At 41.7% G+C, this 22,817-nt stretch overlaps 1 protein-coding gene and 15 non-coding genes across 16 annotated transcripts in view; 9 read left to right on the top strand and 7 right to left on the bottom strand.

The window, feature by feature from the left end:
• LOC115051719 (NACHT, LRR and PYD domains-containing protein 3-like) overlaps positions 1-22,817 on the top strand; it is a 318,526-nt gene that overhangs the window by 67,727 nt on the left and 227,982 nt on the right. The gene's annotated exons all lie outside the window — the stretch shown is intronic.
• On the top strand, positions 1,581-1,652 carry trnag-ccc (transfer RNA glycine (anticodon CCC)). The gene has a single exon. It is a non-coding gene; the product is annotated as a tRNA-Gly (tRNA).
• trnae-cuc (transfer RNA glutamic acid (anticodon CUC)) lies at positions 2,722-2,793 on the top strand. Its single transcript has one exon. It is a non-coding gene; the product is annotated as a tRNA-Glu (tRNA).
• On the top strand, positions 3,728-3,799 carry trnap-agg (transfer RNA proline (anticodon AGG)). The gene has a single exon. It is a non-coding gene; the product is annotated as a tRNA-Pro (tRNA).
• On the bottom strand, positions 4,260-4,331 carry trnae-uuc (transfer RNA glutamic acid (anticodon UUC)). Its single transcript has one exon. It is a non-coding gene; the product is annotated as a tRNA-Glu (tRNA).
• trnat-agu (transfer RNA threonine (anticodon AGU)) lies at positions 5,212-5,285 on the top strand. Its single transcript has one exon. It is a non-coding gene; the product is annotated as a tRNA-Thr (tRNA).
• Positions 7,158-7,245, top strand: trnay-gua (transfer RNA tyrosine (anticodon GUA)). The gene is given in 2 exon segments: positions 7,158-7,194; positions 7,210-7,245. It is a non-coding gene; the product is annotated as a tRNA-Tyr (tRNA).
• On the bottom strand, positions 7,888-7,969 carry trnas-gcu (transfer RNA serine (anticodon GCU)). Its single transcript has one exon. It is a non-coding gene; the product is annotated as a tRNA-Ser (tRNA).
• trnai-aau (transfer RNA isoleucine (anticodon AAU)) lies at positions 8,578-8,651 on the bottom strand. The gene has a single exon. It is a non-coding gene; the product is annotated as a tRNA-Ile (tRNA).
• trnat-agu (transfer RNA threonine (anticodon AGU)) lies at positions 8,793-8,866 on the bottom strand. The gene has a single exon. It is a non-coding gene; the product is annotated as a tRNA-Thr (tRNA).
• On the top strand, positions 11,251-11,322 carry trnac-gca (transfer RNA cysteine (anticodon GCA)). Its single transcript has one exon. It is a non-coding gene; the product is annotated as a tRNA-Cys (tRNA).
• Positions 11,548-11,629, bottom strand: trnas-aga (transfer RNA serine (anticodon AGA)). The gene has a single exon. It is a non-coding gene; the product is annotated as a tRNA-Ser (tRNA).
• trnas-uga (transfer RNA serine (anticodon UGA)) lies at positions 14,664-14,745 on the top strand. The gene has a single exon. It is a non-coding gene; the product is annotated as a tRNA-Ser (tRNA).
• Positions 20,668-20,749, bottom strand: trnas-gcu (transfer RNA serine (anticodon GCU)). Its single transcript has one exon. It is a non-coding gene; the product is annotated as a tRNA-Ser (tRNA).
• trnae-uuc (transfer RNA glutamic acid (anticodon UUC)) lies at positions 20,843-20,914 on the bottom strand. Its single transcript has one exon. It is a non-coding gene; the product is annotated as a tRNA-Glu (tRNA).
• On the top strand, positions 22,031-22,104 carry trnat-agu (transfer RNA threonine (anticodon AGU)). Its single transcript has one exon. It is a non-coding gene; the product is annotated as a tRNA-Thr (tRNA).

The following is a 22,817-nucleotide window of genomic DNA, read 5'->3' as shown; positions in this document are numbered from 1 at the left end:
ACTTGTAGAGCTGCTGGTAAAACAGGGACAGTCTGAGATTGCTCGGACATCCTGACTGCACAAAAGAGAGAAATTTCAGGATTCCTGATCCAACAAACATGTGGCTCCCCGCCCAGTTGGGTTCTTTCTTCTGTCGGCAGAACTCAAAGTTATCTGGCAGGACCATGATTGTCTTTGGAGCTTCATTAACAGTGTGCACACATCACAGATTTTTTTTTTTTTGCTACACTCTGGTGCAAAGTTTATTAAGTTCATTCCAGGAGTAATCCACAGACTGCCAGATGCTCCAGCTGAGGCTTGAACTCACAACCTCAGCATCTCTCTGCAGGTTCCTGTCCACCATCCTTTCAGTTAACAGCCAAACACACTGGCTCATTGCCCCACAGAGACTTAATGACCAGCAGCTGTAGTTACACTATTTAAACCTCAGCTAGTTTCATGTTGGTTCAAACTGATGTTAAGATATTTGACTCTAGCAGTCATTGTTGGTCGATGTATGCTGGATAAGAGAAAGTAGATTAAACACAGCACGTCTCTCAGTGGGCTCCAAAAGACCACTGAGCCATCCTGATATGTGTGTCCAGCTGCCAGTCTCTGATGAGGAACTGCAAAAAATCCTCCAAAAAATTGACAAAAAACACAGACTGTTATGTGTATTTCCTTCTTCAAATCTTTATTTTGGTCATTTAATATGTTTTGCTGCGTTTCAACTCCTACAGTTGTGCGCTTCTGAGAGACTCTGTGGCGCAACTCCAGATCAGAAGGTTGCGTGTTCAACTCACGTCAGGGTCAGATCATCTGTTTGCACTTTTGGTAAACGCTCACATACTCTGTGGTGCAGCAGGACGTGTTTTTCTGATGATCCATTCAATTTCTTCACATCACATTTCACATCACTATTTCCCATTATTTTAGATGGACACACATCACCATTTGATTTTATTTCAGTTTATTTTGAACAATATATAAAAAAAAAAAAACACACAAACAATTAAAAGGTTAGAAATTATGTTTTCCATCCTACATGGTAAATAGATGAACAGTCCACCGCTGTGGTTTCTCTGATCCACTAGGATGGTATGAAGTGGACAGTCCGAGTATTGTAGGATGCTCTCTGCCTTCCTCTGTGTGGATCAGCCCGCAAGACATTTCCGATGAAAAATCACTGTCCTGTCCATTTCAGTCCAAAAGTAGAAAACAGGATGTTGGCTTGCTGTAAAATGTCTCCTGCTTTGTTCCAAGTGTTTATTTGATTATACAATCTTCCTCACAGTACCACCATAGCTGATCTGCAGAACTGTGGCATGTGTTCATGCAGATGTGAAAGGTCATATCCAACCTCACAAACTCACTGCGGGAATATAGAACCATCCCATCACTATACACCAAGATACAAAGAAGCTGGACCTGAGAGTTGGATGCTACACGCTGATTGTTTGTGTGTCCAGGACGTTTCAAGGACATCTTTCTGCCATCCTCTGCTCCAAACATTTAGATGCAACTTTCAGGGGTCAGAAACATGTGGAATTATTGCAGGCAAGCTAGGCATGACATGTGGTGGTGTGGTGCGGTGTGGTGAAGACTCTGTGGTGCAATGGTAGCGCGTCTGACTCCCGATCAGAAGGTTGTGTGTTTAAATCACGTCAGGGTCAGATCATCTATTCTCTGCACTGTTGGTAAGCACACAGCTGAAAAAACTTCTCATTATTGCTTCCATGATCTGGAAGTGGAACTAAAGGTGTGCCCCTATGCCTGCCCTGATAATGCTAACTGATCATCAGTGAGTGGTTCTGACTTGTGTGTCAGTTTTGGGACAAAGGTATTTTGGTTGACCTTTGATTTCCCACACTTCCCACTTCTGACAGAAGCTGCTTTCCTTTCATCTCTACTGAAACTGTTAGCTTGTGCTGTACTAAGGAGAGGGAAGTCTTAGGGATGGATTTCTGAATTCAAGATTTCAAAATGGTCAGTGACAGGAAGGGTATCATCAGCATGGCAGAAAATGTGTTGACTAAGTGTGAACAAAAGATGTAATCTGGATGTACTGCTGTGATGTGATGATTAAACTCTTTAGCTGTTAAAACTGTCTCAGAGTGGTTAACATGAGTAACTGCAGTGAAAATAAAACTGGGCACTGAAAATGTATTCCAAAATGAACATGTAAAAAAGAAGTAGATGACCAGAGACCAAACTCCTCAACATGAAGTTGTGTGTGTGTGTGCATGTGAATTCATGCACATGAGTGGCATTTGACACTCCCTGCGCACGCTAGCATGTTAGCAGAGCGGAGTTAGCTCAATGGGTAGGCTGCTGGCTTAGCATGTATTTGTATCAATAATCTTCACAGCTGCTCTGAATGGTGACAGTGGGGCAGCCTTTGTGTTTACATGTGATTCAGATGTAAAACATTTTGAGGTACAGAAAGAACAAGAGCAGTCGCACCACACAAGCATTTGAAAATAAAGCTAATTTAGATAATTTTATTTGTATCTTTAGCTCAACAAAGCGCAACACAGCGTGCCAGCATTCAACTTCCCAGCAGTGCCTCTTTATTGAAGTTTAAGGTTTTTGAGATAACCTCATGTAACTTCTTCTGCAGGAGTTTAGTCAGTAATTTGGTTGAGTGACTAAGCAGGATAATATGGAGCAGTAATTTCAGTAATTTCCAACACCCTAGAGATGATGATGGAACTATACGAGGCCGCATCCAGGCAGCATCTTTCCCTGGTGGTCTAGTGGCTAGGATTCGGCGCTCTCACCGCCGCGGCCGGGGTTCGGTTCCCGGTCAGGGAAAATGTTTTTACTGAAAAATACAGGTGATTGAAAAATTGAATTATTTTGAACTTTCGAAATAGCTTTGAAACCTGTTGATGTTGTTAAAGCGGCCTGCTTGCCCCCATGGCAGGGGAATTAGCTCAAATGGTACAGGGATTACTTAGCATGTGAGAGGTAGTGGGATCGATGCCCACATTCTCCACAAGACTTAAGCTCTTTGGAGATACAGCAACAAGTGAACTAAACACAGCAAGTGGTTTTTTTGTATGGATTCATGGCAGAGGTTACAAAATTAAGGAGGTCAAGGAGGTCAGTGGATCAGCAACAACCACAAAATTACTGCTTCTCTTGTCCAGAGATTGCAATGATAATTTTGTGGTTCATGGTGTTGATCCAGAGACAGAACTAAAAATTCCCAAAAAATACAGACTGTTTATTTTTGTCGTTATGCTGCGTTTCAACTCCTCGATGCTTTGAGCTGCAGAAAGAACAAGAGCAGTCGCACCATACAAGCATTTCAAAATAAAAGCCAATTTAGATTATTTTATTTGTATCTTTAGTTCAGATGTAGCAAAGCGCAACAATGCTGTCAATATGGATCTTTCCCATTTGGGTTACTTGAAGTGATGGTGGCCACTGATGCAACACTCCGTAGCAGCACCACTCTGATGTACAGGGATGTATTTTGGATCTGAAAATACCCCCAACATACGTGGCTGACCATCATGACTCTTACCAAAGTTTCTTTAGCATATAATAAACTGTCACATTAACTGTCACATGAATGTGCTGTGTGTAAATAATGAAAAAAAAAAAAAAAAAAAACGCCACAAATGTTCCATCAGTAACCATCAAAGGAGATGCTGATTCTGTGATGTCACAAAGGTTCTAATGACATCAAAGGGATGAAAGACTCCTCCCACTTTTTTGTCATGAACTCCACAGCCCACATGGCTTGTTGGTCTAGGGGTATGATTCTCGCTTAGGGTGCGAGAGGTCCTGGGTTCAAATCCCGGACGAGCCCATTTGTTGCCTTTCAGTCAATGAGGGTGCTTTTCACAGGAGACAAACTTTGGTAGGAGTCATGATGGTCAGCCACTTTGCAATATTTTCAGATCCTCTGTACATCTTGGTACTTCTTTGTACTACTTTTGTGGTGCTGACATAACATGATGTTCTATCTGTCACCATCTTTGCTGGTCCATGATTATGATCAAAGCATATTGTCCAAATAAAGAAATTTCAACAACTGAACATCATCTGTTCTCACCTATTTTGCTTCATCTGCTTTTTAGTGTCCAGGACACAGAGGAAGAGGACGTCTCCACATGCACACTTGTTCTTCGTGTTTTCACTTACTGTTAAAGTAAAAAAATCACATTTTAATTCATCCAAGTGTAATTAGTTGTTATGTAATACATATTATATACATAAAACAAGTAGATCAGTGGTAGACTTTGATTGGTCCGTTGTTGTAAAGCAAATTCCCATACCGGGAGTCGAACCCGGGCCGCCTGGGTGAAAACCAGGAATCCTGACCGCTAGACCATATGGGATTCGAAGACACAGCATCATTGCAACACTCCGTTTATAACAGTTTTACATTTAATTAAATACTTCACTGCAAAAATGACACACATATGACATTATGGGAAATCTCAAAACTGTGTACAAATGTTTGGAGGAGAAAATGGAAGAAAGATGTGTTTGACAGCCTTTTGGACACACGACCAGTCAGCGTGACGCATCCAACCTCACAATATTTCATGGTGTGGTTGAAACAGGAGGGAGAACATTGGAAATGTAGGTCAAAAAAACCGTAGAATGTAGTTTGTTATTTGCATCACTGCCTTAGCAGAGGTGAGTTTTGGGCCCAGCACTGCTCCGCTGCTGCTTCACACTCTGCTGTAAACCGATCCGGTTTAGACCGCTCGGCCATTCTGACTCTGAAACAAGTTGATCCACAGAAAGAGGACATGACCTGACTGTGTGTCACATAAATGTATGAGTCATGATACTGAGGTTGTGTCCTGTTTGGGGGTCACCACAGAGGAGGAGCTAGTGAGGACAGGCAGCATTATCAATGTCCTCATCTCATCCAGAAGGTTTCATCAGACAGATAAGCGATTTAGTTGTCAGGCTCCAGTGTCATGGGAGACATCTGTAGATCATAAGCCATTTAAAAAAAAATCCAGTTTGATGATGATTGGAAATGTCTGTTTATTGTTTATCGCTTGTTAGGATCCCCGTTAGCTGTCACTGAGGCAGCAGCTACTCTTCCTGGGGTCCAAATGAAAATACACATCTGCAGTCAAACAGGTTCAGGTAGATGCAGAGTCCTACATTAAAACAAACCACTTTACCATCAACCTCAGCTGCAGTATACACATTACACTTCCATCACCAGATCCTCTGCATATAGATGAATGTTGCAGTGCTGCTGTGGCCTAGCTGGTCAAAGCGCCTGTCTAGTAAACAGGAGATCCTGGGTTCAAATCCCAGCAGCACCTATTTTAAGGTTGTTGAGATAAACCCATGTAACTTCTTCTGCAGGAGTTCCATTAAAACTCTCTGACCAATCAGGTAACTGCAGAGTCTTCATGTCTCCCTTTGGAACATCCTGCAGTCGATGGTGCCAAAGTCCTCCAGCTACAGACCTGTAACCCGTCCTCACCACAGCTGTACATCTGTTACACCCTGTAGTTGTCTCGGGGAAAGGGAAGCTTATTGTCATATAGTGATGGGATGGCTCCATACTCCAGAACATCCCTGTGAACCCGGTCATACACCTTCTCCAGATCAAATCTTGGGGTTCCACATGTCCACTATAATTCCAGTGGATAAGACAAGTCAATCACAATCACAAGTTTTATCAGTTTTTAGGGTGTGGGGGTTAAGAACATCTGAATTAGTTTGAAAGTCACAATTGTTACCTTAACCTTAGCATTTAAAGAAACGCCCTGAGTCATCATCAGCAAACACCAGCTGCTGTTTTCACGCAGGTGGCTGCTACATGGGTTCAACTTGTGACTGTGGTGTTGTCAGTGAAAAGGATTCTGTTACAAACTCCTAAACTACTTCAAGGACTCTGCACCTTGGCGTTGTTAGCACCACGCTCTAACCAGCTGAGCTAACTAGACTGCTTGGAACTTCTAAGGCTTATTATAAAAGTAAACAGAACAAATAGCAGCTTAAACTTTTTGGAAAATTCAGCACGCCAGCATCGGCTGCTGGCTTAGCATGTATTTGTATCAATAAACCTCTCAGCTGTTCTGAATGGTGACAGTGGGGCAGCCTTTGTGTTTACATCTGAATCACATGTGATTTTGGAAATTCTTCAAAGCAACTTCAAAGGAAGAGTTTCATTCTGTGAGTACTGTGACATCATCAGTCCAGAGTGATTTCTGTGTGTCTGCGCTCATCCATTTGAAGCGAACGTGAGATAGTGTGTATACATCTGTGTCATGTTGGAGATCAATGAAAGGCAGGAAATGCCTTTGATCTCCAGTGATGTCACACAGTCTCGTTGTGGAGTTATTAGTTGTTGATGTTGTTCTGTAAAAATCTGCATCAGTGAAACATTCATTACAGACTGATATTATCTGTGTCATGGTGTTCAGAGATTTCAGCAGCTCACATCCAACACAGAGACTCTGAGCAGGCCCACCTGGTCTTAGACCCAGACCCAGACCCAGACCTAAATCCAAACCCAGGAGACAGAGGTTAAGTGAGTCAGTGAGGAAGAAGCTGCTCGTTCTCCTTCAACAGTTTGATCTGAGGAAAAGTCACTTCCTCTTTTCAGGAATCAACTTCTACCATCTGCCCACTAGATGGAGATAACTGAGCATCAACTTAAAAATCCTCCGTTCTTCCATGTGTGAACTATAATACCAGTGAATTAAACAAAGATCGTCCCTGGGTGGGCTCGAACCACCATCCTTTCGGTTAACAGCTGAACGCGCTGACCGATTGCACCACAGAGACATGATGACTTTTGGAGATAGTTCAAGATAGTCTGACGTTTAGGATAATTCCACCAAGAACAGCAGGCTGCAACATGGACAGACCAAAGTGAGGTGAATGTGCACTCTGTGGTGGAGGCCATGAGAAAAAATGGGAGGAGTCTTTGATGTCATGGTGGCATTACAGAATCTTTTTTTTTTTTTTTTTGCTTCAACAAGATACCAACTTTCTTCCAAAAGCTCTATCAGCTGCTCCAGGTGAGGCTAGAACTCACAACCTCGGCCTCACTCTGCAGGTTACTGTCATATAAGTCATACTGTCATATCTAAAGCCTGTGGCTCCCTGTGGAAGAAATGGACAGCAGTTGTTGGACTAAAGAAAACTCAGCTGTTACTGAATCCGCTGAGCACCAGCAGCTCCCTTCGATAGCTCAGTTGGTAGAGCGGAGGACTGTAGAGGCTTACAGCTGAAATCCTTAGGTTGCTGGTTCAAATCCGGCTCGAAGGAGGCTGTTTTTTTCATCGGCCTCATCCAGCACAGTGATGAGTCTAACAACAGACAGGAGGTGACCACAGTTGCATCACTTTTCATGTAGAGCAGCTGTGTTTTATACTGCAGGCAGCACTGAGTTTCTAACATTTGGATGTTGTTAAGAGGATCATTACCATCAGCTGAGAATCAAACATGTGCAGCACGCAGGAATTCTACCAATGAAGTTCAACGAGCATCAAAGGCTTTTGACCATTTCTGTGAATAATGTGGAGAAAAAACTAACCTTCCTCTGGTGTTCGGGTCGGGATTTTTTGGATTTTCTGCTCACAGGTGATGTTACCAACCTGTGATCTTGATGATACTCATGTAGATCTACAGTATGTAGATCTACAGTACGTAGATCTACATGATCCTTGCCAAATATTATTTGCTGACTGGCAATATATCAAAAGCAGCAGCTCTTCAGACTCACTCACACAGATGGATACGTCACACTCTCACGTTCACTTCAAATGAATGAGTGCATGCAGTTTCTGTCGTGTAGTGACCATCATGACTCTTAACAAAGTTTGTCTCCTGTTAAAAAAGGGCGATCACCACATTTCAACCTGCTCACCAGCAGGGTACAGCTCAGACGGACTAAAGCCAGCTGAACACCGACGAGGATGGGATTCGAACCCACGCGTGCAGAGCACAATGGATTAGCAGTCCATCGCCTTAACCACTCGGCCACCTCGTCATGAACACAAAGGTACATGTGATGACAAAAAAACAGCTATTGGGAAGAAGCTGCAGCACCTGAACAGGGACTTGAACCCTGGATCCTCAGATTAAAAGTCTGATGCTCGTCAATAAGAGCTGACTTCATTTTCCAAGCTGCCCCCTCGTGGTCATTTGATACACTGCAGGTGGAAATCTCAGTACTTTTTAACCACCGCTTTGACAGAAAGTGGATGTGGTGGTTAAAAATTACACAAAACTCCAGAGGACATTGCGCCCTGAACATAGTGAGCAGAGTGGTGCAGCGGAAGCGTGCTGGGCCCATAACCCAGAGGTCGATGGATCGAAACCATCCTCTGCTGTTTATACACACTGGATGTCCCATCATGAGACATGAGTTTTTCAGCAGCACTGATTAACAGGAAAACACTGAGAATGTTGTCTATCATAAGGAAATGATATATCTGCAGTCTTTGCTCTGATCATTGTAACTTTGTGTTATTGTTGTATCTGATAAGTTAAGCTGCACTTCTAATGACCACCAGGGGGCAGTTCCACTGGTTGGAAAAAGACTTCAGACTGCATTGAAGTCAATGGAGAGAACATCAAGTTCTGAGATGCTGCTTGTGGCCAGTATGGGGATTGAACCCATGACCTTGGCGTTATTAGCACCACGCTCTAACCAGCTGAGCTAACCGGCCTTCCACAGCCATCTATTCCACAAAACATCAGGATGTTCCAAAGGGAGATATGAAGACTCTGCAGTTACCTGATTGGTCAGAGAGTTTTAATGGAACTCCTGCAGAAGAAGTTACATGAGTTTATCTCAACAACCTTAAAATAGGTGCTGCTGGGATTTGAACCCAGGATCTCCTGTTTACTAGACAGGCGCTTTGACCAACTAAGCCACAGCACCACTGGGTTGCATGGAAATATACAGAGGTTCTTAAAATATTCCAACATAAGTAGCTGACCGTCATGACACAGACACCTGAAACACCTCCTGTGTGGAGAGTGGAGTGTGTCTTTGGATGAAAGATACACTGTTTGGTTCTGAGCTGATCATTAATAATAAAAGTGATGAACTGTGGATGGCAGCCTGCTGTTGGTCTGACTGAACAAGGATGCAGAAACAACAGACAAAGTCAAATGAATCAGAATTAAAAATTAAGAATTAAGAGTTCAATTCAGTATAAAATGTCTTTTTAATAATCTGACATCACAAACCTTCTGACATCACAGATCGTCTGACATGGCAAAAGCAGTGCAAAAGTTCACTGCAAATGCACAGCAAATTGCAGTGAAAAAAAAAATATCACTGCAAATGCACACAGGCCGGTTAGCTCAGCTAGTTAGAGCGTGGTGCTAATAACTCTTGTCCAGAAACTGCAAGTAAAAGCTGTAATACAGGAAGTGATGAGCAGGAACTCCACTGAGAGTGAAGCACTGCTGGGGTTTGAATGCAGGATGTCCTGTTTATAAGACAGACACTTTAAGCAGCTCAGCATCAGTGCTGCCAGTTTCTCTGCAGTTTTTCTCTAAAACCACGTCTGTGTCAGTCAACGCTTGTGCTCCTCACAATTGTGTGTCACTTCCACAAAGGTTGAAAGCTGTGCTTCCACACAACAAGAAGGTGCCCTGTCCTTTGAGGAGAAAACTATCCAGGCTGCAAAATGCTGAGTCACAGGAGGGTTGACTCAGGTTGGACTAGAAATCCATTGGGGTTTCCCCGCGCAGGTTCGAATCCTGCCAACAACGTTTGCTTCCTTTTATGGCCCAAGTTTCCCATTTGGGGAGAGACACAGCTGAGTGCTGTTGTTCGGACTCTAAGAGGAGGAGAGCACTCACTGGTGCTCAGTTATCATTATCAAGGCCGGTGATAGGGACACACCTTTAGTTCCACTTCCAGGTCATGGAAGCAATAATGAGAAGTCATTTCCACTGTGTGCTGTGCTGAAATAGCTAATTTGGGAGAGCGTTAGATTGAAGATTTAAAGATCCCTGTTTCAATCCCAGGTTTCAGCAGCTGTTGTGGGTCCTTTTAAGGACAATCCCTGAGCTTTGTTTTTTAATTATGGAGTTAAAGTCACTGAGTGTAACACATCACAGATTCTATGTCTCCAACATGAACGCCTTTTATACCAGGCATTGCTTCTTAAGTTAAAGCCGAAATGAGGGATAAAAAGATATTTAGTAAATTTCAAATTGCTTATTCCCTTCACCTGTAATACACTTCTGACCAACCACAAAGTTAAGACGACTTGTCCTTTAGGCCACGTGGTCTCTGAATGTGGCTGACTTTAATGTCCTGTTGTCAGTTTATCGTCTGTTCCATCGTCTCTACCAGCACTTGACTGGATCCATCTTGATCACTGAGCGACATCCCCTGCATGGTGTGGCAGCTTTAGCTTCTGAGATCCTGCGACAGGTAAAACTTTTGAGTGCATAAATAACCAAAAAAAGTCTTTTTGTCTTGTATGATAAACTGTTGAAGTCAGAGAAGCCTTCCTGAATTCATGTTGTCTAACTTACTGACACTTGAATAGTGGAACTGCAGACAGCGGACACATCATATGAGGGGCTCCTCTGGGATTTACACACAGAACCTCTTGCACCCAAAGTCAGAATCATACCCCTCGATCAGGTGTCTGCAACCTTTATTTATTTAACCTTTATTGCCATTATTTAGTTTGATATTGATTAAGAAAAACCAATAACATCCAACCACCACCCAAAACAGAGGTTCATGATGACCCTGTAGTTGGCACACACCCTCTGGTCCCCCTTCTTGAAGGGCTGTTCATCATTATTTTGTTTGTGTGTAGCTGTTCTGTTCTTAATGTTGGATCTTTCTTGTCAATAAAGAACGCTTGAATAAAGAGCAGAATGAAAAGTAAAATTTTTTCAATAATTTAAAAAACTTTATCAAGGGCTCGTTGGTCACCTCACAAAGTCCAGCTTCTTTGTATCTTGGTGTATAGTGATGGGATGGTTCTATATTCCCACAGTGAGTTTGTGAGGTTGGATATGACCTTTCACATCTGCATGAACACATGCCACAGTTCTGCAGATCAGCTATGGTGGTACTGTGAGGAAGATTGTTTAATCAAATAAACACTTGGAAGATTCCTCAGGTTCTGTAAATCAAAGTAAAGATGTGGCATTGTGCATCAATTTGGAGAGCAGCAGCGGTCAGACAACAAAAGTGGTGTGGAGACGCTGACAACTTCCCTGCCCTGCAGGCTACTGATTAACTGATTAGCCCTGTTTATCTTTAGATCAGTACCCAGCACACAGGAAGACTCTGTGGAGCAATGGTAGTGCGTCTGAGTGCAGATCAGAAGGTTGCGTGTTCAAATCACGTCAGGGTCAGATCATCTGTTCTCATTACTGCTTCCAAGATCTGCAAGTGGAACTAAAGGTGTGCCCCTATGCCTGCCCTCATAATGCTAACTGATCATCAGTGAGTGCTCTGATCCTTTTAGATGAGTCCGGACAAAAGCACTCAGCTGTGTCATATTTTAAGGCTGTGCAGATTACAGAGATTCTCAAATATGCTTGGGAACATGTGAAACTTGGTCCATGAAAACAACTAACCGTTGTTGGCAGGATTTGAACCTGCGCAGGGAAACCCCAATGGATTTCTAGTCCATCGCCTTAACCACTCGGCCACAACAACCACCCGCAACAACCACGCACAGCAAAGCTCCCAGCACAGCTTCCAACTCTTTTTCCCAGAGTCCATTGAGGGAATTATACTGGAGATGACAAACCTGGAGGGGAAGCGTGTGTTTGGGGACATCTGGAGAGAATTGGACCTGGTAGACCTCCAAACCTACCTGGGTCTGAAAAGGCTGACTGTGATGTTTCTCATTTCAGCCCAGCTGGTGTTGGTATCGTCTGTCACTGTAACTTTTGTTCACAGGGAGATGAAAAGTGCCTGACTTAGTGGATTGGTTTTCATTGACAAGAAACAAACTGGCAGTGGTGGGATTTCTTACCGGAGCTCAGGTAAGAACTCTACAATTGTCTTTTCTCTTTTTGCACATTAAACTGTTAAAAAGTTTGCTACATCTAACTCAGCCTGTACAGATGATTCAGTAACAGCTAAGTTATATTTAGTCCAACAACTGCCGTCCATTTCTACCACAGGGAGCCACAGGCTTTAGAGTTTTCAGTCCTAACCCTTGATTGTCAAGCAATCATATTCCCATTTTATGCAGATTTTTCATCCACAAAAAGTTGTCAGGAGTGGGGTTCGAACCCACGCCTCTATTCAGAGACCAGAATTCCCCGCTTCACAGGAAGTCGCGTAACTTAAGGGCGCCTTAGACCACTCGGCCATCCTGACGTGTCCAGCTGCCAGTCTCTGATGAGGAAACAGAAAAGTTAATGCTAGCTCATCCTTCTTTATAGACTACAAAGATCTGACATCCAAAAATTCAAAAACACCCACAAATAATCATTCCTGTATTACAACTTTTACCTGAGTTTAGCAGATGGAAATTCACTAACATCACTAACATCATTGGACGAACAAACATGTTTGTTAAAAATGTTCTAATATGTTTATGACGCCACCGTAAACATTACTGTCGTAGTGAATGATAAATGTGGTGGGAAACATGTTGAACTCAAAGCATCTCATAAACGCGGTGTGTAACATTTTGAATGCCATTAAAGTCTTGCTGCTAATGGCTCGTTGGTCTAGGATGATTCTTGCTGAGGGTGCGAGAGGTCACAATCACAAGTCCCTGACTGCCCTGGTTCTTACTGAGGTCTGTCTTCTGTAAAAAGAGGTCAGTCACCACATGTCTTTCTGCTAAACACAGCACCAACCACTAAAACACAGTTTCTCTTCTCCAGATGCTGCAGGTAAAGGTTTTAATACAGGAATTGATGTTTTTGAATGTCAGATCTTTGTAGTGGGTTCGAATCCTGCCTGTCCATGTTGGTCCTTCTTGAACATTCTCTAAATATCCTTGGAACCTGTTTAAGGTTAATTCAAAGTTTATCTGGACCGACTGTATCTGCTTTCAAAGCTGTTGTCAGATCTTTCTGTTTTTTCTACACAACTCCAATACCAGTTAGTCAGCAAAACATGATGAGCCAAGTCCACTGAGACAAATAACAAAGGATTTTCTTTCTCATAAAATAAACTGTCACATTAATGTCCTGAATGTGCTGTGTGTAAATAATGAGGTTCATCAAAACAAAGTCAGAACCAGAGCTCAGGCTGTTGGTACACAAACAAAGAAAGGCATACTTCATATGCCTATTATATATTCTGTGATGTCACAAAGGTTCTAATGACATCAGAGAGATCAAAGACTCCTCCTACTTTTTCTCATGACCTCCACCATAGAGTGCTGCCTGCTGCAATAATGCTGCCTTTAATAGAAGTTTAGGAACATTTGATGAATGAATACATTTTGATGAAAATTGGAAATGTCTGTTTATTGTTTATCACTTGTTAGGATCCCTGTTAGCTGTCACTGTGGAAGCAGCTACTCGTGAGATTGCCTGACCAGACTGGAGCTGGTTAACTGACTAACTTTTCAATAGATCAAAGGAGGCAGACTTGGCACTAAAACTATTGAAATCTGCTTTACTTCCACTGCTAAGGAAAACTGCTGGGAGTTAAAACAAGCAACGTTAATACTGTACTGAAGATCTTCCCTCTTCAGCTAGTGCAGCTTCAGTATGGCATTGTTACTATTGTAATGATGTCATCTTCTAATACGACAAACTTTGGATAGTGAACAGCTAGCTGTTGCTAAAAAGCCATTAGCAGAGGATGGTTTCTATCCATCGACCTCTGGGTTATGGGCCCAGCACACTTCCGCTGCGCCACTCTGCTCATAGGACAACCGCTAAGAGAATAACTTGCACAAAAGGAAGTCGTCTGTGTTTCATAATTGAAATGATCAGTATTGTATCCTAAGAAGAGGTTTTGTTTGTCTTTGTCAGTCAGCACTGCCTCAACAAGTAGCACTTACTGAATTCAACAGTCAAGTCAGTGCTCAAGTTAAGGTAACATTTGTGACTTTCAAACTACTTCCTTATCCCCGACCCCCCATATCACTGATAATATCTGCTGTCCTGGTGATTGAAGAAAAGAAGGAATGACATTCCTCATGTTTTTATCCAAATTCCAACCAGGACAACCCCAAAGAGAAGCACTTATGCACAAAGACTTCATCAGTGTCTCTGATTGGAGTGATCCGAGTTAGATCTGAAGAAAACATGGCTCCAAGAATTAATGCTGTTTTTGTAAATTAACCCTGAAAGGGGAAAAAGAGCAAAGAGCATCTCCTTTTCCTGTTCCATCAGTAACCATCAAAGGAGATGCTGATTCTGTGATGTCACAAAGGTTCTAATGACATCACAGAGATCAAAGACTCCTCCCACTTTTTTCTCATGACCTCCACAGTAGAGTGCACTCTTTTAATGAAGCTCAAAAGGCAATCATGGTCCTGCCAGATACCTTTGAGTTCTGCAGAGAGAAGCAACAACAAAACTGGAACTATTTAGACTGAACCTGGTTTGTCTGTATTACTTCCAAGGTAGGCTTGGAGGTCTACCAGGTCCAATTCTCTCCAGATGTCTGAGTTGGCAGCTGTGCTTCCTCACAACAAGAAGGTGCTGTTTCCTTTGAGGACGAAACTATCTAGGCCGGAAAATGCTGAGTAATGCTGGCGTTCGTGTGCGTGGTTGTTGTGGCCGAGTGGTTAAGGCGATGGACTTGAAATCCTTTGGGGTTTCCCCGCGCAGGTTCAAATCCTGCCAACAACGGTCTGTTGCTTCTTTCATGCTTCTTCGTTTTGCTGCCACAGTCCTGGTCATATTGGATGAACTGTTGGAGTTACTGCCTTCACTCCTGACGTCCAAGAATCATGCTACATGTTAGGAGAAATTACACTTCCTGTCTGAATACCCAAAGAACAACTCCAATCTCCTCCTTAAAGTTGCATCCTCATTCTGATCACCTGGCTCCACCCTACATGCAGCTCCAGGCCGGGAACTGAACCCAAGAACTTATTGTTGTGCGGAAGCAGTTTCACTTTCAGCAATCTATGTGTGTAGAAACAAGGATGGAAGGTCTCTGGTCTAGTCTCCTTGATTCAGATGATTACTTGCTTCAACACTCCTGTCAACCAAAATTATCTCGGAATTCTCAAATTCTTCAAATCCCGGATGAGCCCATCTGTTGAATTGCAGCCATTCGGGGTGCTAACCATTACACTATTGTAGAGGAAGGAAACACAAATGGGAACAAAAACACTCAGTCACACTCATGGAGCCTAAATCAAAAGAACATCAGATTGAGACAGGAAGAAAAAATGGAACCAAAGTGTGAAAATAATGATTATCATCAGCATGATGATGAAAATGTGTTTGGCTCTTAACTGAAAGGATGGTGGTTCAACCACACCCAGCTATGTCTCTGGATGTCCTACATCTAAACATCTCTGTTATCTTTCAAAGATACACAATCCATGAATGACTCAGTTAACTGAACAAATTAGTTTGAACCACTCACTCCCTCATTTTCTACCAGTTATCCACCACTGCTGAGACCAGACCGTGTTCAGATGGCATTTTCACTTTACAACAGCCAGAAAACATCACGAAGTGCCCAAGTGGTGAAGGTGATGGAATGCTAATCCGTTGTGCTTTGCACATATGGGTTTGAATTCCTTCCTTGTCAGTCTTCAGCTCTCTTTGATTGACTTTTGAAATCATCAACATTACCCCAACAAACAGCACTCACTGCTCCCAGAACACAAGTCTGTGTTTCAGTTTGGGAATTGTCGATGACAAATTCATGATCTCAAGAAATCTACTGAAACTGGTTATAACTTTTGTCCATATTCCATCCAGAGGAATCCAGAAGCACTTATGCACAAAAATTCATCAGTGTGTCTCATTGGAGAGTTCCGAGTTAGAGCTGAAGAAAACATGGCTCCAAGACTGAAAGACCAGAAACTGAAAGGGGAAAAAACATAGAAAATAGAAACATCCATGCAGAAAATAATCATCAATGTCTCTCATCAAGTCACATTAAGCTTTCATTCTGACCTAACTCTGGTGATTAGTGATTAGGGTAGTGTTGTTTCAATTGATCAGGAGAAATCTGTTCAAAATGGGAATCTTGATCATTTTGTTGAAACTCTAACCAAGACAACCCCAAAGAGAAGCACTTGTGCACAAATAATTCATCAGTGTTTCTGATTGAGGTGGTCTGAGTTAGATTCTAAGAATCTAATGGGAAATGGGTAAAGGAAGGAAAACTTCTGAAATCACCAACATTACCCCAACAAATAGCACTTACTGCTCTCACAACACAAGTCTGTGCTTCAGTTGGGGAAACGCTGATGACAAATTACTACATCACACAACTAATCCTGCTAACTAATTTTTCCTCAATATTCCAACCAGGAAAACCCCAAAGAGAAGATGTTGTTGAATCATCAATGTCTCTGATTGAAATGATCAGAGTTAGATTCTAAGAAGAAATGGCTCCCAAACCTCCTGTTGTTTTTGTCAGTCAGCACTGCCCCAACAAGTAGCACTTACTGAATTCAACAGTCAAGTTAGTGCTCAAGTTAAGGTAACATTTGTGACTTTTAGATTAGATTAGATCTTAACTCCCACCACCCCAAAATTGATAGAACCTGCTGTCCTTGTGATTGACTTTTGAAATCACCAACATTACCCCAACTAATAGCACTTACTGCTCTCAGAATACAAGTCTGTGCTTCAGTTCGGGAAATGTTCATGACAAATTCACAAATTTAGCTGATTTAAAGAAATATATCAAAACTTTAATTCCATCCAGGACAACCCCAAAGAGAAGCACTTATGCACAAAGACTTCATCAGTGTCTCTGATTGGAGTGATCCGAGTTAGATCTGAAGAAAACATGGCTCCAAGAATTAATGCTGTTTTTGTGAATTAACGCTGAAAGGGGAAAAAGAGAGCAAAGAGAATAGAAGTCACATTAACCTCTAATTTTTACCTCACATGATCTCCTCCAAAGAGTCTTTGCAGCCACTTCCTTGTTGTGTCAGTTCCAATGGACTCCCTTTCAGGCTTTTGCCCATCTTATACCTGAATGAAACCACTCCCACAGCTCCCTGTCTACTTAGTTTGGGCGGTTTCAATGGTCTTGGTAATGGTTTGTAATGAAGAACACATTTAGTCCATCAGGAACAGACAACGATCCTCTTAAATTCATGAGGTCCGTTAGCATATGGTGAGAGGACAGCTAACTCTGGTGATTAATGTTGCTGCAGCTGATCTGAACAAATCTTTTCAAAATGGCCATCTTTGTTGTTGTTTTTATTTCAACCAAAACTTCTTTTCTACCAAATGGTTGCATAAACTCTCTGTCCTGATTAATGCTTGGACGGAATGAACAACTTTTGAAATCACCAACTCTGCCCCAACTAATAGCACTTACTGCTCTGAAAACACAAGTCTGTGCTTCATTTGGGGAAATGTTGATGAGAAATGTATGCTTTTAACTGATCTCAAGAAACATTTCAACCAGAGCAAGCTCAAAGAATTAATTAGAATTAGAATGCTTTTATTGTCATCATACACGATGTATAACAAACTTTAAAGACAACTCTGTTCTGCAAAATGCATTTATAAAATAAGAAAGACATAGTAAAAAAAGTTTGAATAAATTTACAAAAGGAGCCAGCAAGAATAAATGTACAGTTGAGAATTAGCATGACTGCAGAGAACGGTGGAAATAAATATAATGTCCACTAAGAGAAGCACTGATCCACATGTCACCTCCAGTTAAAGTAACATTTGGGACTTCAAAAAAATTCTTTAGAGGTCACAAACTTTTCCCCCAAGAAGTAGCTATGACTGAATCCAACAGTCAAAGGAAGAAGAAAGAAAGGACACATTGACAGAACCACCGTGCTTCATACCAGGATACAGCAGCGTGACTCATGAATCATCATGAATCATGACTTTCAAACTACTTTCTTCACCCCCACCCCCAAAAAACTGATAAAACTTGCTGTCCTTGTGAATGACTTTTGAAATCACCAACTCTGCCACAACAAATATCACGTACTGCTCTCAGAACACAGAGCTGTGCTTCACTTTGGCTAATGTTGGGGATGAATTCGTGCAGTCAGCTGATTGCATAGAAGAATCTAAATAAATGGCAATCTTTATCTATTTTTCTTTTTTTTGTTGACTATCAAACAAGAACAACTCCAAAGAGAAGCACTGATGCAGAAAATAATCATCAGTGTCTCTCACTGAATCCACCAAGTCACATAAAGCCTTTGTTTCAGATTAATCTTTGTGCCACCATTGCAATGGACTCTCTTTCAGACTTACTTATTTTATTTTACTCACCTGGCTTATCTTAAACTAAAATGATGCACCCTGTCCTCCTTCTGCAGAAAGTTTCAATTCCAACCACATCTCACATCACAAGTCTGTGTTTCAGTTCAGGAAATGTTGATGACAAATTCGTGAATTTAGCTGATCTCAAGAAACAAATAAAATATTTTGTCAAAATTCCAAACAGGACAACCCGAAGAGAAACACTCTTGCAGAAAGGAATCAATAGTGTCTCTCTGACTGAGGTGATCTGAGTTAGAAGACATTGATTCTTTACTTCTTTATTGTCTTTGTCAGTTAACGCTGCCCCAACAAGCAGCACTTCCTGAATTCAAAACTCAAGTCAACACTCAGGTTGGATAATTAATTGTGACTTTCTGAAAACTTTCTCTAAACTTTTCCCCATCAGTCTGTTGAATAAATGTGTTGTCCTCCTTCAGCAGGAAGTTTCTGTGGGCTTGGTAACGGTTTGAAGAACAAAATGATCAGACAACGATCCTCTTAAATTCATGAGGACCGTTAGCATATGATGAGAGGACTGTTAACTGCAGTGATTAGAGATCAGGGTTGTGTTGTTGGAGCTGATCCCAAGAAATCTATTTAAAATGGCAAATCACCATAATTTTTACAGAATTTCTGAGCAGGACAACCCCAAAGAAAACCATTTATGTAGAAAGGAATAACTGTAGCTGTCTGAGTTAGAGCCTCAGATATGGCTATGGAAGTGCAACAGTCAGAGCTCCATACACAATAACAGTCTTGCTTCTGTTTACCAAAAGCCTCCAAAGTGTATCTCCAAAGAACTAAAGTCTTGTGGAGAATGTGGGCATCGATCCCACTACCTTTCACATGCAAAGCGAGCGCTTCACCATTTGAGCTAATTCCCCTGGATGCATGCTAGTACACATTTTAATTTCTGGTGATGATGTCACCCAGCCCCCCATGTTCTCCAAACGGACCCAAAGTGGTACCATTCATTTGTTCTTGCAAAGCTTTAAGTCCATGATTGTGATACATATACTGATCTTTACTTGCACGTTCACAGCGTGATTATATATATTTTGATCTTGGCAGGTGACCGATTGTCTGTAAGTTTTAAAATCTGTTGTTAGTTTTATTAACTTTTGGAAATGAATCACTTTATGCGTATTGTTTCTGGAGAGCTCACAGGGGTGCAGTATCTGCTCCAGCAGACCGGTCAGGTGCTGCAGGATGTGCACCCTGATTCACCTCCTCATTGAGGAGCATGATGTGTAATTAAATCTAAAACTGATGTTAGACTGAAGATCTAAAGGTCCCTGGTTTGATCCCGGGTTTCAGCATCAGAGGTGGACCTTGTTTTGACCTACATTTCCAATATTCTGCCTCGTCTTTCAACCACACCACAACCACATGAAATATTGTGAGGTTGAATGCTGCACGCTGACTGCTTGTGTGTCCAAATGGCTTCAAAGACATCTTTCTGCCATTCACTCCTCCAAACCTTTGGACACAGCTTTGAGCTTTCTCACAGGTGACACAGGTGTCATTATTTCAGTGAAGATGTATGTGATATTGTGACCAAGGAACTGTATTCAGGCTCCAATCTCTTTATGCAGGTCATCTCTCTCTCTGCCATTTACTAATATATATATATTATATTAGTATATTAGTATATATTATATATTCTTCATGACTCAAAGTTTGTCTCCAGCACCAACCACTAAAACACTGTTCCTCTTGTCCAGATTCTGCAGGTAAAAGCTGATTCAAAGAAAAGAGGGATTGGCATTCCTCAGCTTTTTTGTCCAAATTCCAACCAGGACCAGAACAGAGAAACACAAAGAATTCATCAGTGTCTCTGATTGGAGTGAATCAATAGGTTCTATAATTGAAGTCATCTAACGTCAATTTAAAACTTTTAACTTTTAATTGAAATTCCAACCAAGGTTTGGAAGGGGGGGCGGGGGGTGAAAATGACAGGAGGGTTAAAGAGCAGTGTTAATGGGCAAAAACAAGCAGAACTGTCACAGAACAACCAGCAGAAACTGAGCCATCCATCAGTGACAGCTAACGGGGATCCTAACAAGTGATAAACTACAAATCCAGTTTGATTTTCATCAAACTGGATTCTTTCATCAAATATTCTTTAACTCTCGGTCTAGGGGTATGATTCTCACTTCAGGTTCTGGGTTCAAATCCTGGACGAGCCTGTAATATTATGTCGCCAAAATCTTCCCAAAGTTTGTCTCCTGTGAAATGATCCACGCTCTAACCAGCTGACGTTGAGGATAATTCTGACTGGATAGATAATTTTAAGTGGAATAGCAGGCTGCAACTTAGACAGACTAAAGCAACCACCGACGAGGATGGGATTCGAACCCACGCGTGCAGAGCACAACGGATTAGCAGTCCATCGCCTTAACCACTCGGCCACCTCGTCATGTTTGATGGCTTCAAAGGCAGATATTTAGGATAATTCTAGCTGGAATAGCAGGCTGCAACAGAAAAAGTTGTGTCGTGTAATCCAAGAGAATTCCCATACCGGGAGTTGAACCCGGGCCACCTGGGTGAAAACCAGGAATCCTGACCGCTAGACCATATGGGACATGTATTCTTATCAGAATTGGCAAGCCAGCAGAGACATTCTCTGATGGATGCAGACTCCGTCCACTGTGAGCCCCTCAGCCCCAGAATGCTGGAGAAACAGGAAGGAGGAATGCCCTCGACCAACAGTGGCAAACAGCTGTCTGAGTGAAAAACCTCCCCTTGATGTGTGGGTTCAAATCCCACTTCTGACAGAAACTGCTGTAAGGTGTGTTTGGGGACAAAGTTGTTATGTGATATATATATATATATCACATAACAACTAATTACACTTGGATGAATTAAAATTTAATTTTTTTTCATTTAACAGTAAGTGAAAACATCAAGAACAAGTGTGCATGTGGAGACGTCCTCTTCCTCTGTGTCCTGGACACAGAGGAAGAGGACGAAAAGCAGATGAAGCAAAATAGGTGAGAAAAGAAGATGTTCAGTTGCGTCATGGTTCACAACTGCGAACAAACTATGTTACTTCATTACTGTTACTTCATCACATTTTAAATTTTAAAGTTTGGCATATTTCATGAACATTTTGTTGGAGGCAGGTGGAAGGAATTTCAAAAGTCTTGTCACAGTTTCCTGACTTAAGTATTGTAGTTAAGTATTGTAAAAATAACAAGACAACAACCTTCCCTGCCTGGATATTCCAGAAGTGTGAGCAAAGTCCAAGTGAAGCTCCTGCCGGCTATCAGGAGGGATTTAGAAGTAAAACGTCCCCTTCTTCAGCTGTTATGTTTAAAATACAAAGTACTTTTTGAAGTACTTTATGATGTTCCAGTCTGCAGTTCCAGCTAGAATTATTCTAAATGTTGATTGAACTGACTCCTGTCCGCTGTTCTGGAACCAGATACTCAGTATTTCTCCATCTCAGAATAACCTCAGAACCTGTATTTTTCGTTGTTGTTATTATATGGAGCTGTGTGAGGTTGGCTGATTGTGTTATTTGCAGTATCTTGTAAAGTGAAGCAACAGTAACTTTGTGGCTCATGCTGTGCTGAGGAGAAGGGAAATTGGTGATTGACTGCTTTTCACGGGAGACAAACTTTGGTAGCAGTCATGATGGTCAGCCACTTATATTGCGATATTTTCAGATCCTCTGTACATCTTTATCCATCACGGTGGTGCTGTGGCTTAGTTGGTCAAAGCGCCTGTCTAGTAAACAGGAGATCCTGGGTTCAAATCCCAGCAGTGCCTCTTTGTTGAGATAAGGCCATATTAACTTCAAAATTTCATCAGCATACCACCACTTGACTGGGTCCTCATGTAACTGCAGAAGTTCAATTCAATTAAAAGGACACAGCAGTCTGTCTGTTTAAATCCCAGCAGTTCCTTGTGGGTGAAGTCAAATGTTGTTGAAATAAACTACTTTTGGGTTTTCATCAGCTGTAGGTCACAATGATCAATATTAAAAGAAATAAACACTTGAAATATGTCACTGTGTGTAATGATGTCATAAAATATATTATTTTTACTTTCTGAATGGAATAAAATGAATCAAAAAGTGGTTGAATATATTTATCTTATAGCATTTTGAAGGAATGAAATAGTTCTGTTTCATCCCTTTTACAGTGATTAGTAATCTGTCACTGATTCCATTTTAAAGTAACTTCCCCAACACTGTACGACGGTGCTGACTGCTGCAGTAATGCTGCCTTTAATAGAAGTTTAGGAACATTTGATGAAAGAAAACATTTTGATGATGGTTGGAAATGTCTGTCTATTGTTTATCACTTGTCAGGATCCCCGTTAGCTGTCACTGAGGCAGCAGCTACTCTTCCTGGGGTCCAAATGAAAATGCACATCTGCAGTCAAACAGGTTCAGGTAGATGCAGAGTCCTACATTAAAACAAACCACTTTACCATCAACCTCAGCTGCAGTATACACATTACACTTCCATCACCAGATC

Source organism: Echeneis naucrates, chromosome 2 (genome assembly GCF_900963305.1).
Source record: "Echeneis naucrates chromosome 2, fEcheNa1.1, whole genome shotgun sequence".
NCBI lineage: Eukaryota > Metazoa > Chordata > Actinopteri > Carangiformes > Echeneidae > Echeneis > Echeneis naucrates.
Note: the sequence above shows the minus strand (reverse complement) of the source record. Positions and strands in the feature narration are given on the sequence as shown.